Genomic DNA, 14,419 nt, shown 5'->3' on the forward strand with positions numbered 1-14,419 from the left:
TCTATCTATCTATCTATCTATCTATCTATCTATCTATCTATCTATCTATCTATCTATCTATCTATCTATCTATCTATCTATCTATCTATCTATCTATCTATCTATCTATCTATCTATCTATCTATCTATCTATCTATCTATCTATCTATCTATCTATCTATCTATCTATCTATCTATCTATCTATCTATCTATCTATCTATCTATCTATCTATCTATCTATCTATCTATCTATCTATCTATCTATCTATCTATCTATCTATCTATCTATCTATCTATCTATCTATCTATCTATCTATCTATCTATCTATCTATCTATCTATCTATCTATCTATCTATCTATCTATCTATCTATCTATCTATCTATCTATCTATCTATCTATCTATCTATCTATCTATCTATCTATCTATCTATCTATCTATCTATCTATCTATCTATCTATCTATCTATCTATCTATCTATCTATCTATCTATCTATCTATCTATCTATCTATCTATCTATCTATCTATCTATCTGTCTGTCTGTCTGTCTGTCTGCCTGTTAGTCTATCTCTCTGTCTGTCTATATGTCTGTCTGTCTGTCTGTCTGTCTATACAACCGCCTATCTATCTATTTATCTTACTATATGTCTATTTATTTATTTATTTATCAATCAATCCATTAATTTGTCTATTTATCTTTCTGTCATGCTCCAGGCTCCAGGCACATATGTCAGTACCGGAGTGATGCAACTTTTATATAGTTTAATTTGGAGCGATATTGGTAAGCTGCTAGCCATAATATGCGAGTATGTTTTAGGTACGCTTCAGCCCAGCTTATTCTCCTATTTACTTCACTACTTGGTTATTACCTCTCCTTAATAAACATATTCGCAAACCACTTCCAGTGATTTGCTACCTATTCAAAAAGTTACATTCCTTCCCAAATGCATAGACACATGTGAAGATAATCCTTATACCAAGACCGAACAAACCAAACACTCCTATAAACTTAGCACTTCTTACAGCATACATGGACGAAACCTCACAGTACCCACATGCTATTCTATGCTTTCGACCTCAGCTCTTCGCTCAGGATGCCTTACTACAGATAACTACTGACGTACTTGACCCGAGTGCGCCAGTACACATGAAGGAAATTCTAGCTCACAAACATTTTCGATTACTTCAAACACGAGGCGATTTGCAAGCACTGACAGAACTCAACGTAGGTACCAAGGTACACATATACGTAAAGCCCTTTTTACAAAAACGAACCGCAACGCTGCACGTCGGCAACAAACACACACAACCCTGCATGCTGGCCAGCATATGAACACCCCAAGGTTCTATCCTAATCGCCTTCCTATTTTTATATACCGCTTATTCCCCTTGCCCATAGATGAGAAGCTATCCCCCATCTTAAGCGTTCTGCTCCTCCTGTCTGGGTTATTAACCATACCTTCCATTTGAACCTCTGAATTGTTTTAACCAAGCAGTGTCATCAACCAATCACAGATTACTTCACCACGACAGTACTTGAATTGCTTGGAATTGTTTGGAGACGGTAATCACAGAGACGGTACTTGAATTTCTTGGAATTGCTTGGAGACGGTAATCACAGAGATGGTACTTGAATTTCTTGGAATCACCGGTAGGATTAGATTGACCCATCTATCATCCTCCCCGCAGAGTGCATCTGGTAAAGCAAATGTTTGCGTGTACTCTGCGACACCACGGACGCCGAGCACCCACGCTTAGCCGTGCCTGGCATAGCCGTGCCTGGGAAAAAGGGAATTTTGGTGGTTTAGCCAATGCTGGGTGTTTGAGCCTTTAAGGTTCCTCAGCAGAGGCGACACACCCCTTTGGCCCACGCTTCCCACAGACGGCACCTCCGGGCTGACCCACCCGGGAGAAATCGGCATTCGCCTTTTCCTGTTCTCCCCTCCATCGTTCACTTTCCTAATTTCTTTCTAACAACTGTACAGTCTTCTCTTACCTTTTTTGTTTCTTCCTACTTTCCGGCGGCGAGGATCAACCTTATGTGGCTAGTCTCCCTGAGTTACGCCATATTGCGTTATAGTTACGGGGTACAGCTGGCGTGGGCAGGACTTGAGTGCTAGTTCCTGTCCTGTCCCCTCGTTGGGCTCCATGGTTAGTGGCTGGAACGGCAGCCGAACAATATACATTTTTATAGCTTGCTCTTCTTCTTCAACTGATCGCTCTTCTTTGAAACGAGGGTGCAGAGACCAAACTTCCCAGTTATTTTTGAAAACAAAGATCATCTTCCCAGACTCTCATGTAATTCACAGTGAGCACTCAGAAAAGACAGCAAGACAAGTCTTACCATTCATTGTTCCAAAGACACTGATTGAAGCTATAGGCAAGGGTCACAAGATAAGAACCTAGCAAATGAAGACATGCTTTTGGAACTTTTCTGTCATCATCAGCATGAGAAATTCTCAGGAGTCAAGGCTTTTGGTGAGATTTCACTTGCGTTTTTGTTTATTTATACATAGACCTACAGCGCCCGTTGAGGGCATTTTTGTAGTGGCGACACAGTATAAAAACATACATTGTCATGCAGGTGACAACTTGCAAAAACAACACACAATAAAATGATAAAAAATACAACGCATTTCATTCCTGAGCAAATTACAAAAGAATCATGAACACAAGAAAGATATAAAAAATGACATATTGAATAAGAAATGATTACATACAAAAACAAAATTGTTCTGAAAATGCACAGCAGCACAGCACACAAAAAACAACAAAGTTAATTCACCAAAAGGCACGATAGAGCATTTTCAAAAAAAGCTTAGCCCACATCGTTCTTTGAATACTGTTAGTGGCGTTCTTTCCGACCATGACTGGAAGGACATGAAAGAGGAGTAACTGCTGGGATGGCAGAAAGAGCAACAAGTGACATGTGTATATCGAATACAAATAAGACGTGACAACAAGGCAATCGAGACTAAACACTTTGTCCTTCCCTTAGCACTGAGCGTACTCCCCGAGTCTGTGGAGGTAGGGTAAACAAAACTAAACCTGAGACCCTACATCGCAAATCCGCAACTTTAACGACGCTACTTTTACTGTCTGAAGTACACTCACGATACACAGAGATACCGAGGCCGAGTAACTTATGCAAAGTGTGCTACACACGAGCACCAAACCGATGACCACCAAACTCAACCCCATCTCTGTGCAAACTGTCAGGGCAACCATCCTGCCAATGTGGAAGACCGAAAAAGACATACCGCCGCATTCACAAACACGTCTTCACTGACTTTTACGCCAAGCTGCCCTCGAGGCCTGGTTTTTTATTTCAGAAAGCCATCTCTACTCGAATCGCTCCTCCAGCCGCGGAGAATACTTGAGTTTTCTCGAGAATCTCGACTGGGCGACGACGCTACCTTGGCCGCTCCTGGACCGCCACTTCGCTTGTAAACATGGCGGACATCGCATCACTCGCTCGCTGTGTGGACTTCGTTCTGCCGGTATACCAAACTTTTCACGAAAACGGATACGACGAGAATGCACCGAACCTTTCTCTAACGCATCCGCTGAGAGTGACAGTGAGAGTGAGGGACTTCCGCCGCGCTATCGTTTTACGAGAACTCCACAATCACCTGCGCAGTCCCACTACACGCACCAGTCCCGGACCTACGTCTACTCGGACTTAGGGCCTCCAGACGAAGGGCTGAGCGAGTGGCCGAGTTCACCCACCATCCCGAACATTGGAAGGCCTTCCGCAGGATCGATGCTTGCTGCCGTCGCCAGGCCAATCGTCGTTCCCGGGAAAGCTGGGCCAGCATTTGCCGATCCATACAGTCAGCCAGACAGTCCTCTGCTGCCTGGTGCATCCTCAAATCCCTTTTGCAAGTTGCCTCCAATCGACAACCTGTCCTGGGAGCAGCCATCGCAGGAGGCATTTCCTTGCAAGACTTGGCAGAGCAACTTGCCGACTTCCTTTCCAAGTCAGTCACGCCTCCTCCATCCGCTGGACTTCCAGTGGCGAATTCGCCTTCGCCCCTTCGGTCTACCCCTTTGCCACCAGCAGCTTTGGCACAGACCATCTCTGCCCTCTGCAATGAACCCATTGCCCCTCATGAGCTTCACCGTGCCCTCAACCGCTCGAAGAAGAAGTCAGCTCCTGGCGCTGACGGACTTACACTCCAGATGCTCCGTAATCTGGATGCCCCAGAGAAGAAGCGCCTCCTCGCAGTCTTCAACGACACATGGGACAGCAGCATACTACCGGACAACTGGAGAAATGCCATCGTTGTTCCCATCCTTAAGCCCCGTAAGCCGGCTAAACAACTATCCTCCTACCGTCCTGTATCTCTCACATCTGCAGCCTGCAAGACCATGGAGTTCATTGCCCTGGAACGACTCACATGGATCGCCAGAGCAACCAACTTCCTTCCAGAGATGCAGACAGGATTTCGGAAGCACCGCTGTACTGCAGACTCCATAGCGGATGTGGTCTCCACCCTTGAGGAAGCCAAATATGCGGGCGATGTTGTCTTCCTGGTTCTTCTGGATGTCCAGTCCGCTTTTGACAACCTGCCCCATACCATCATTGAGCAGGCTCTGGATGCCCTTGGAGTGACTGGGAAACTGCGTCGCTTTGTCTCGGCATTCCTCTCCAATCGCTCCTTCCAAGTTCGAGTTGGGCAAACACTTAGCTCTCCTCGTCCTGTTACATCTGGGGTCCCCCAAGGATCAGTCCTCAGTCCTTGGCTGTTCAACCTCGTCCTAGCTGGCCTACCGAACTTCGTTCAGCAGATCAGAATCCACAAAGTTTCCTGCTCCATCTATGCAGATGACATAGCCCTCTGGATCCGAGCTCCAAATAGACGTATTGTCTCCGCTAGGAAGGCTATGCAACAGGCACTGGATGGCGTCCAGTACTTCCTATCATCCGAGGGATTGACCCTCTCGGCTACTAAGTCTGAGGCCCTCGTCTACCATCCCAGAGGAGCACGGAGTTCCCGCCGTCTTGCAACTTTGCATACCGAAGGAACCCCTCTTCAATGGAAACGCCAGGTGAGATACCTAGGTCTCACAATTGACGACCGTCTCACCTGGATCCCAGCTGACAAAGCCCTCATTCCCCATCTTGATCGTGTGGGAAGAGCAGTCCAGCGTCTCCTTGCAAATGGCAATGGTTGCTCTTCCACTTGGGCAATCAAGCTCTTCGAGGCAGCGGCGACATCGGTGATCCTATATGCCCTTCCCTTCGTCTCCCTTCGGTCGACTCGAGTCAATCGTCTCGACACGATTCGAAGGCGTTGGATTAGAAGATTCCTCGGAGTCCCTCAATCCTCACAGATTCCCGCTACCCTTGCGGGAGCTGGTATCTACCCTCTGGATCTTCTCCTCACCCAGAAGGGACTGACCCACATTGATCGTCTCAGCCATGATCCAGATGGTGCCTCACTCCTAGCACGGCTGCACAGCAAATCCCATTCTCGTATGGGTAAGCTGTATACAGTGTACAGAGAAATCATCGGTCCTGTCCCAGGTTTCTCAGTCCTACCCCCTCCACCCAATCGACCCCCAATTCTTGTCTTTTTGGATACGGATGGTCACACCAAACGTCACACCCCTGCAGCTGCCTTCCAGCAGACAACTGCAGCCCTCCTTGAGGAGTGTAGAGGGTCTACACTCATCTTTACGGATGGCTCGGTTCGACCCGCTACCTTCCAAGCAGCTGCTGCTATGACAGCACCGCAGCTAGACCAGTCTAGGTCCTACCGCCTGTCATTCCCTGCCAGTTCAACAGCTGCTGAGCTGGCCGGTCTATATCTAGCCGCACAGTTCATCGCTTCCAGTGTCCCTCCTGGACCTGTGAATGTTCTGTGCGACTCCAGATCTGCTCTGCAGCTCCTGACTATCTACAACGGCACCAACCTCTCGGTGAACATTCTCCGAGCCCGTCTCCTAGCCCTTCAGGACTCGGGGTATCAACTGGCCCTACACTGGGTTCCAGGACATACTGGAGTCCAGGGCAATGAAGAGGCGGATGCCCTGGCCAAAGCGGCGCACGACAACGGCGCCCCAGTCACAGAGGCTGTCACACCTTTTGACTTTTCAAGACCCCTCTTGAGAAGGTCGATAAGGTCTTTCCATCCTGACCTGCTGGTGAACATATTGCCGCTGGTGAACATCTCCAACGGCTCTCTGACAAACTTTCACGGAAGGACAAATCCCTCCTCCTACGACTTCGAATAGGCTGCACGTGGACTCCGTCCCGCATGTATGCCTGTGGCCGAGCTCCCAGCCCAGCCTGTCCCTCTTGCGGCAATACTGGCACACTGGGACACTTGCTCCTCGTGTGTCCAGCCTCCGCTGGCCATTGCCAGAAACTTTTGAATGTCTATTGGAATCTTGGTCTCCCTGCTGATACGGAAGGGCAACTGCTCTTCCCAGCTCGGAACCAACTTTCTGCTTACCGGCTCTTCCTGATTTATCTGGAGGAGTCTGGCCTCAGCTCTGTTCTGTAGGCCTGCATGGGCCTATAGCGCTTCGTGCGCAAATGGCGGCGACATATCCGGCGTCAGCAACTTTTCCCCTCCCCAACCTTCCCCTAATTCCAACTTCCCCTTCCCCCTGGTCACCAAGAGTGATGCCACAAAGATGGCTAACATAAGACGTGACCAGTACCCCCTCCCCCCAAAAAATAAACCATAGTCACCACCACCACCATGCGGCCATGGCTAGCCTACCGCCGTCCCTGCCGCTCACGCTCAACATAGATAACCGTCATCAGCCACCGACGTCTGTGCTGTGTTGATCGTACCATCATCGCAATTCGCTTGTGTGGCGCTGGGAAGTTCTAAGTCCTCAACGGATAAGTGGACAAATTTTCGAAGTCTAACGGGTGTAGAGTTGAGGCGCGATTTGACCGGTAAGGGTGAGCTCGCCCGTGGCCAGACTAGGGAGTCGAGCGGCGGCGGCGCATTCTCCGTGACTGGCCCTGCGCGCTTCCGCTGACGGCGGCTAACTTGTGAGGGAATAGCGTGTTGCATCAGTGAGCTGGGAGTCATCGGAGGCACCATGGGACTGTGCGGACATCTTTGCGGCAGCCGGCGTATCAATGGTTCCCCGTTGCCCGAGGGTACGTAGTACGTACGACGTCGGATGCGCGGCGCTGTCGAGGGGGCGTGTTGGTGTGCTCGTCCTACGGAGGGATACTCGCGGCCGACGAAGGGCATGGCTTTTCAAGCACGTTTTCAATAACGACTCCCAAGTTGTTTGGAAACGGCACGCGACATTTCCTTTTAGAGAGTCGAATTCAGTGTGCATGAGCTGCAAAGCGCTGCGAAGCTGCCAATATGTTTTCACCACTCCCTCCCCCCGAGCCGTCCGAGCCCTATGAATGAGCCTTGATCATAGGAGTTCGCGGCTATTACTTTTTTTCCTGGAATATTTTTTGATGTCTGTCAAGTCCCGGCAATAAAAAAAGAAAAAAAAAACTCCATTGAAGCCTGGCAATAAATAAAATCTATCAAAGCCTGGCAATAACAAAAAGGCAAAGCGGCAAAGGCCAAGCGTAGATCTCACATAAACAATCACGCAGAAATCTGTGGCTGTTCTCTTTTCTCTCAGACGCGGAGAGCACACTGACCCCACCATCTATCTAAATGAAATCGCACTACCAGTAAAACACGAACACAAATTTCTAGGTTGACTTTTAATAGGAAGCTCTCTGTCCTTACTCAAATAATCATCCTGAAAAAGAGAGCTTTCAAATCTCTCAATATACTCAAGTCCTCTCACGCAAACACTGGGGGTCTGACGGGACGTACCTTTTGCACATTTACCGCTCAGTCATTCGCTCGTGTCTAGACTATGGATGCATAGTATACAGGTCAGCAATACTTTCATATTTGAACTGCTTGAACCCTGTACATAATACATGTTTGCGTCTTTCTACTGACGCTGATAAGATATGGCCTATCACAAGTCTTTATGTAGGCAGAAACAAAGCCATCCCTAGAACGTAGAAGGACTATGCTCACAATTTCATAATCCTGAAAATACGCTCCCTAACAAAACAATTATGCAACCTCATTGTCACTAAAAATGCCTCCAGACTAATTTCCAAAAATAGGCCTGAATCGATGAAACCCTGTTACTTCGATATAAGGATAAATGCGAAGAATAAGAAATACTAAAAGCCCTCCCTAATATTGCATCGAGACGCAGTCTACTGCCACCGTGGTACAGGCATCCTATTGTGTGCGATATCACAGTAACTCAGTTTTCTAAAAATAAAACACCACCTGAACAAATCCTGCAAAAATTTCTAGCTCTTAAAGACAAATATGACAATGGCACACAATATTATACGGAAAAATCCAAGACAACAAAACACGTTGGATGTGCAATAGTGCACAGAAAAGGCAAAAAACGGTAAGATTACCCCAGTATGCAGTATTTTCACAGCTGAATGTTATACTCTGGCTGTGGCTGTACTATAGTGAACGAGAGCATTACAAACAGTATTATATACACAGACTCTCTAAGTGTTCTCACAGCCCTTCACCACAAAAATGCAGTTGCACCACTACTCAGGGAAATCATACGCAACATATCAACAGCCTCTCCTCGACGACATAAAATAACGTTTTGTTAGGTCCTGAGTCATATCGGCATTGAGGAAATGAGAGCAGACTTTTGCGCTGCCCAAGTCCATGAATAACAAATAAAGAACATAGGTATGATGTACAGAGGCTGCATGATGCCAGTGCACAACAAACTTAAAGACGATTGCAGTCATCTAAGTAAAGAGGTTAATAACAAACTGCAACTGGTGAAGTCTACTTTAGGGGAATGGAAATCATCTCGCAATCAAGAACGTTTTATAGAAGTAATTTTATGCTGTCTCTGCAATGGCCACACACACATAACGCACATCTTTTTGTTGAGAAAAAAAAGAAACCTCTGTGTGAAGAATGCGGTCAGGAACTCACCTTAAACCACATTTTACTTTCATGCACAATATCTTAAATGCCAAGGAAAACGTATTTTACTCGATTTTGCCATAAACACATTCCTTTTAATCCAGCCTTGATTTTAGGTGAAAGCGGACTTGTTGATCTATCATTTGTGTTTAGAGTTTTGAAGCAAATGCTTTATTGGAACCGTAGAATAAATACTATCGTTGAAATTCGAGCGGGTTGGTAAGACGAGATGATGCACCACACAGCAGAGCAGGCGACGACACTCTGCTGCGTGTCCCCTTGTCCTGTGGCAAGAATTATATCGGTCAGACCGGAAGATACATAAATGTTTGGATTAGAGAACATGCCTCTACAATATTGGATAAGTCCGGGACTAACCTTGGGATACAGAGCAAGGACTGCACTCTTTGTGAAAGAGGAATGTCTTCAACAGAACTTAATAAAGTAGCAGTGTTGAGGAAAAACAAGTACAGATTAAACAGAGATATTTTGGAAGCTTGGGAGATATCCTTATCTGGTGAAGGCTGCGTTAGCATGCCTTAAGTTCTCCTGTCAAACAAAGAGAAAGACTTTTTATATCATTGGGAGGACGATCAAAGAAGATGTGGTGTGTGCCCTTAGAACTGGAGAGGGAAGATGATGTTGGTGTTTGATTTAATCAGTGGTCAGTGCAGCATTGTCCTTGTTTATGTATATGTGAGTATTGTGCGCCTCTCCTGTGTGTCGCCGCTTACTCTGCTGCGTGGTGCATCATGTATAATAAATAGTGTACGCCCTTACAACCTTGCGCATTGTGCATGATAGGGTGACCCGCTTATTCGCCATTAAACCCAACACAACCCAACATCTACCATGCGGCGCATTATACCTCGCGAATAGCTACTCTACCGTAGGGAGCGAGAATAGTAATTACAGCGGGTCCTCGGGTTGTTTACTTGCTGGAAAAATGTTTCTGCACCGTGCGCGTATATCTACGTTTGAGGGAAAATTACCTCGGTGTGAGCACCTCGGGTTCTCCTTACCGCACTTCAGCCTCTACTAGTTATTTCTCTGCATGCATTTGTCAGACTGAAACTTATTCCTTGAATGAAATTCTACCTACATTACGAGCAGATTTGTCTTGAACTAGAAGCATGTTCTGGTTATTTATCTTCAGCCTTGGAATTTTGATTGCGTGCTTCTGATTCAGCTAACGCAATCACTTTTCAATGTTTTTTGGCATGGTCCCTTTTTACCTTTATTTCGATGTTTCTCATTTCTATACGGGCTTCCATTTTTCCGTGTGCCTTTCAAGTCTACGTGCCTCTATTTTTGCCTCTGTGTCTCGAAGCAGCACTGGGTTGTGGCTTTTCTTCTTTGCTTCAAGCTCGTTACGTTTACTTCCAATAATGGGGATATAACAAGCACTCTAGTCCAAGTAGCGCGCGCTGTCTTTTTACTGATCATTTCTACTATGTTGTTTATGCCGAGCGCTAGAGCATCTAGATGGACACCCACTAACTGAAATTAAGATTCTAGGTCCCTGGCCACGGTGATCGTCTGCGGTGAAGGCCTCCCAGGCACTGCTCCGCTTTATGAAAAGCACAGGACTGATCGAAAAGCTATGATTTTTTATGTTACGTGATATGACTGTGACTTGATGCGATGTGTCATGTCTGTGATAAGACTGTAGGGTCGTCACTCATCCCTCTCTCACGCACAACTTTTGCACCCACCTACCCCTCTCCCTCAGTGCAGGGCAGCAAACCAGTTCCTTTACCGGTTAACATCCCTGCCTTTCCTCCTCATCTTCCTTCTCCTTCTCGACTATGCTACTAAACGTCGACACAACTCACCTCCCACTTCTAATGCCTGAGCCACGCATACTAAGGAACGCAAAAAAATCTTGCTCTTTTAAGCAACATTTGCTAATTCCTCGCCGCGTTGCTCCTCGCTGTACAGCACTTTGTCTTCTCTGCTTCTAACAATCACTCTATGTATAAATAGTTTCTCGCTCGTGTCGATGTAGCTGCTACATCGAGTAACCGTTCTCGGCTCTCGGCACCTCAGCTATCATCGCTCCTTCATTGCCGCATCGCTCTTCGTTCTGAGTGACTTCCGATCCTCGCTATATCTGAAAATCACATATTGCGGTCACAGGGCCCTTGTACGCGGCGATACTCTCATTGCTCGTACAACCGGAAGATCTCGGTGAGCGGCAATAACGTTGCGTCGGCTCGAGTAACGGACTGCTGGCTGCGTTCTGTGCTTGGCAAGTCGTCTTGATGGTTGCGCCAGCAAAATAGGTTCGATCTGTCCTTTCTTCTTTCCTGCACCTCTTCCAAGTGCCCATAGAATGTACATACATACACGGAATACCACGAACTGGAACCAACTAAAGGGATAATTTCATGAACAATATAATGCAAAACGCTTAAATGATAGTGCGGCGAACAATTTAAAGCTCTGTTGTTATTTTGAACGGCAGCCCGCACTTGGCCTCATCACTAATTCGAACGCGTGGAACGATCTTCTTCAAGCTCAGGGCCCCCTAGACTGTGCTTTATTACTTTTTTTAATCGTGTAAGGTGAGCCGAGACACATATGGAATGATTCCAGCCGCCTGCGTCCATTCCCGCAATGTTCCATGTTGTTCTCCTTCTATTTTTTCCTATTTCTCTAGATGTTTAGTGCAGTTTTTAAATTCAGCGCTGCCGAAAGCAGCATGCTTGCGTACTTAAATGTGCGACAAGCACCATTGCTGCTTCAGGCACCGCCGTGTTACTTCATTTTTTTTTTCGGGCGCATGTTAGACTCATGAGTTTCTTTCAATGCGCAGAGAGCATTTTGGTTTCCCGCTGACATCACTTGTTCCTCCTGTCTTCGTCTAGTCGCGCTTTGTTTCTTTAAAATGGCGCATTTCACTGCCATGAGACCTTTACAAGAGAGACTACATATTAACAATGAGTCGTGCTACGCCAGCTGTGCGTAATTGAACGCCCAACGAGTTAATAGCTCTGATGTCACGACTTTGATATGCTTGTGGCCTGCCTGCAGCCACAGTCGAACATAATCCACAGCCTGCTGTTGAAGAACGATGCCCTACTAGATAATAGTGTGCGAATTTTCCAGAAGGAGAAGTTGGCACAAGGAGGGAGCGAAAATACTGGAGTACATATCAAGCTACGCTACTGCTCCTCGGTCTTTCAAGGTTCACTCGAACCACAGAGGACTTATTGATGCACCTCCTCCGTGCGTACGCAATAAGAAAGGCGGCCGGGGAATGCAGTGGTCCACAAGCATGGCCATCATGCCTTTTCGCCTATTGCGGACTGTGCTCGCGGCTTCCGCTGTAGTCTGCAACCTGACGGTGTGGAGCCCGTTGCTGTCGCGCTGACGTGGGCGACGAGACACGGCGCGGCGTTTAAGAGGGCGTCATGGGCATCGCAACCCTTGCCAAGTTTGCATATTGGTTTATAGTTCTATAACTTTCAACGGCGAGCGCGCCTAGTTTTCAAAATATTACCCTCACGGCCTGATAGAGCCGTTGCTCGGCTCTCGTGCATGAAAATCAGGCGAATTGACCCCTCATAACCAGGTTTAATACCCGCGTATGAAGCCCTGATTGCAATATATAATTTTTGTGAGGACAATGTCTCTATTATCTTTTTTTCTATTAAGCGAAAGATGTTGCAGGAGAGAGCTCAGAAAATCAAGGCGGGTAACACATTATTCGACCGTTTTAGGGCTGGAGATTGCATCGAACAGTTCGCTGTTCAAGCGCTTGCGTTGTCTCGGTGCTCTCTTATATTTTCTGAGGTTCTGTCTTTACTAAGACATACATTCAGCGATCCGTTCTTCAAAAGCAATTTTTCAATATTCAGTGTTTTAGTTTCTCACATATGAAAAATCGCTTAGTCGTGAAAATTGTTTTATGTCAGTACTTCTTTCCTGCTGATCATCGCTGTTTAGCTACCATCTTCTATGATTGCCTTTCTTAAACCCATTGAGCACTTGTTGATTTCACCTGTCTGTGACAGCAGTTCTCCAATGCCTAGACACATCTTTCACAACTGGTCGCCTTCTTCCTGGTACCGCCGTTTCCGATCGACAAAATATTATCTAAGGTTTAATTTCGGAACCAGCCCAACCAGAAAAGGGATCCATTTATACCCCGATGTAGACAGAGGGAAAGGTCCGAAGAGATCAAGGCCAACTCGGACAAATGGGTCTATTGGGATATCGACCGGCTGTGGAGATCCTGCAGGTACAACCGAGGGCTTCTTTGTCGCTGACACCTGTCACAAGAAGCCGCGTAACGACGAACAGAGCGGTAGAGGCCTGGCCAAAAAAAAAGCGCCGGTAGACGCTGTCGTACGTACGGGATAGACCAAGATGACCCGCAGTGGGTGCGTCGTGCAGCTGAGGAAGAACGGTGGCTCGCAGGTGGTCGGGAAACTGCGAGTAGAAGCTCAGCGCCATCTGGTGCTGAGGCGGTTGATAATGCCGCAAAGCTTGGGATCTAAGCGCCGCTCATTGTGAATGTTTAAAAGGTCAGAGATGGACAACGGACAGGTTGCACCACACTCATTTTCAAGCGGCGAATATACTGCGTTGCGGGGCAGGGAATCGGCATCAGTGTGTAGCCGGCCGGACTAGTGGACAACAAAAAAAGTGTATTCCTCAAGACGCAGCACCCAACGTCCGAGACGACCAGTAGGGTTCTTAAGCGTAGAAAACCAACATAAGGCGTGGTGGTCGGTGTTGACGGAGAACGGGTGGCCAAACAAGTAGGGTGAAACTTTGTAATGGCCCACACGAGGGCTAAACACTCACGTCCTGTGATCGAATATTTCTCCTCAGCCGCTGAAAGGTGATGACTGGCATAAGCAATGACGAGAGTGCGGCCCGTCTGCTCTTGGGCGAGAATGGAATTAATACCGTCATCGCTGGCGTTGATGCATACCTTCGTTGGTGCTGAAGGGTTAAAGTGTACCAGGACGGACGAGTTGGTAACGGCTGCAATGGGCGCCGCAATGGCTTAAGATTGTTTTTTGCCCCAGAAAAAATGAATGTCGTTTTTCAGAAGAATAGTGAGTGGATGAGCCGTCTCCGCAAAGTTGGGGACAAACCGCCGTAAATACGAGCAAAGGCGAATAAAACTGTGAAGGTCACTGGTGTCAGCGGGGTTGGGGAATTGCACTTATAGCACGAATTTTGTCATAGCCAGGTTGAAGCCCTCAGGCGTCGACCAAGTGTCCGAGTATATTGAGTTAACGTCAGCCGAAGCTACTCTACTTTGAATTCAGCTAAAGACCGGCGCTTCAGAAGATTCCAAGAATGAAATAAAGGAGGACAAGATAGCTCTCGATGGTCTAAGAAAAGTCAATGTCATCGAGATAGCTACAAACACGTCTTCCATTTGAAACCACGTAAAAGAGAGTGCATCATACGTTCGAATGCAGCGGGCGCAGTACACAGGCA

Source organism: Amblyomma maculatum, chromosome 11, assembly GCF_055883805.1.
Source record: "Amblyomma maculatum isolate TAMU_Amacu chromosome 11, ASM5588380v1, whole genome shotgun sequence".
NCBI lineage: Eukaryota > Metazoa > Arthropoda > Arachnida > Ixodida > Ixodidae > Amblyomma > Amblyomma maculatum.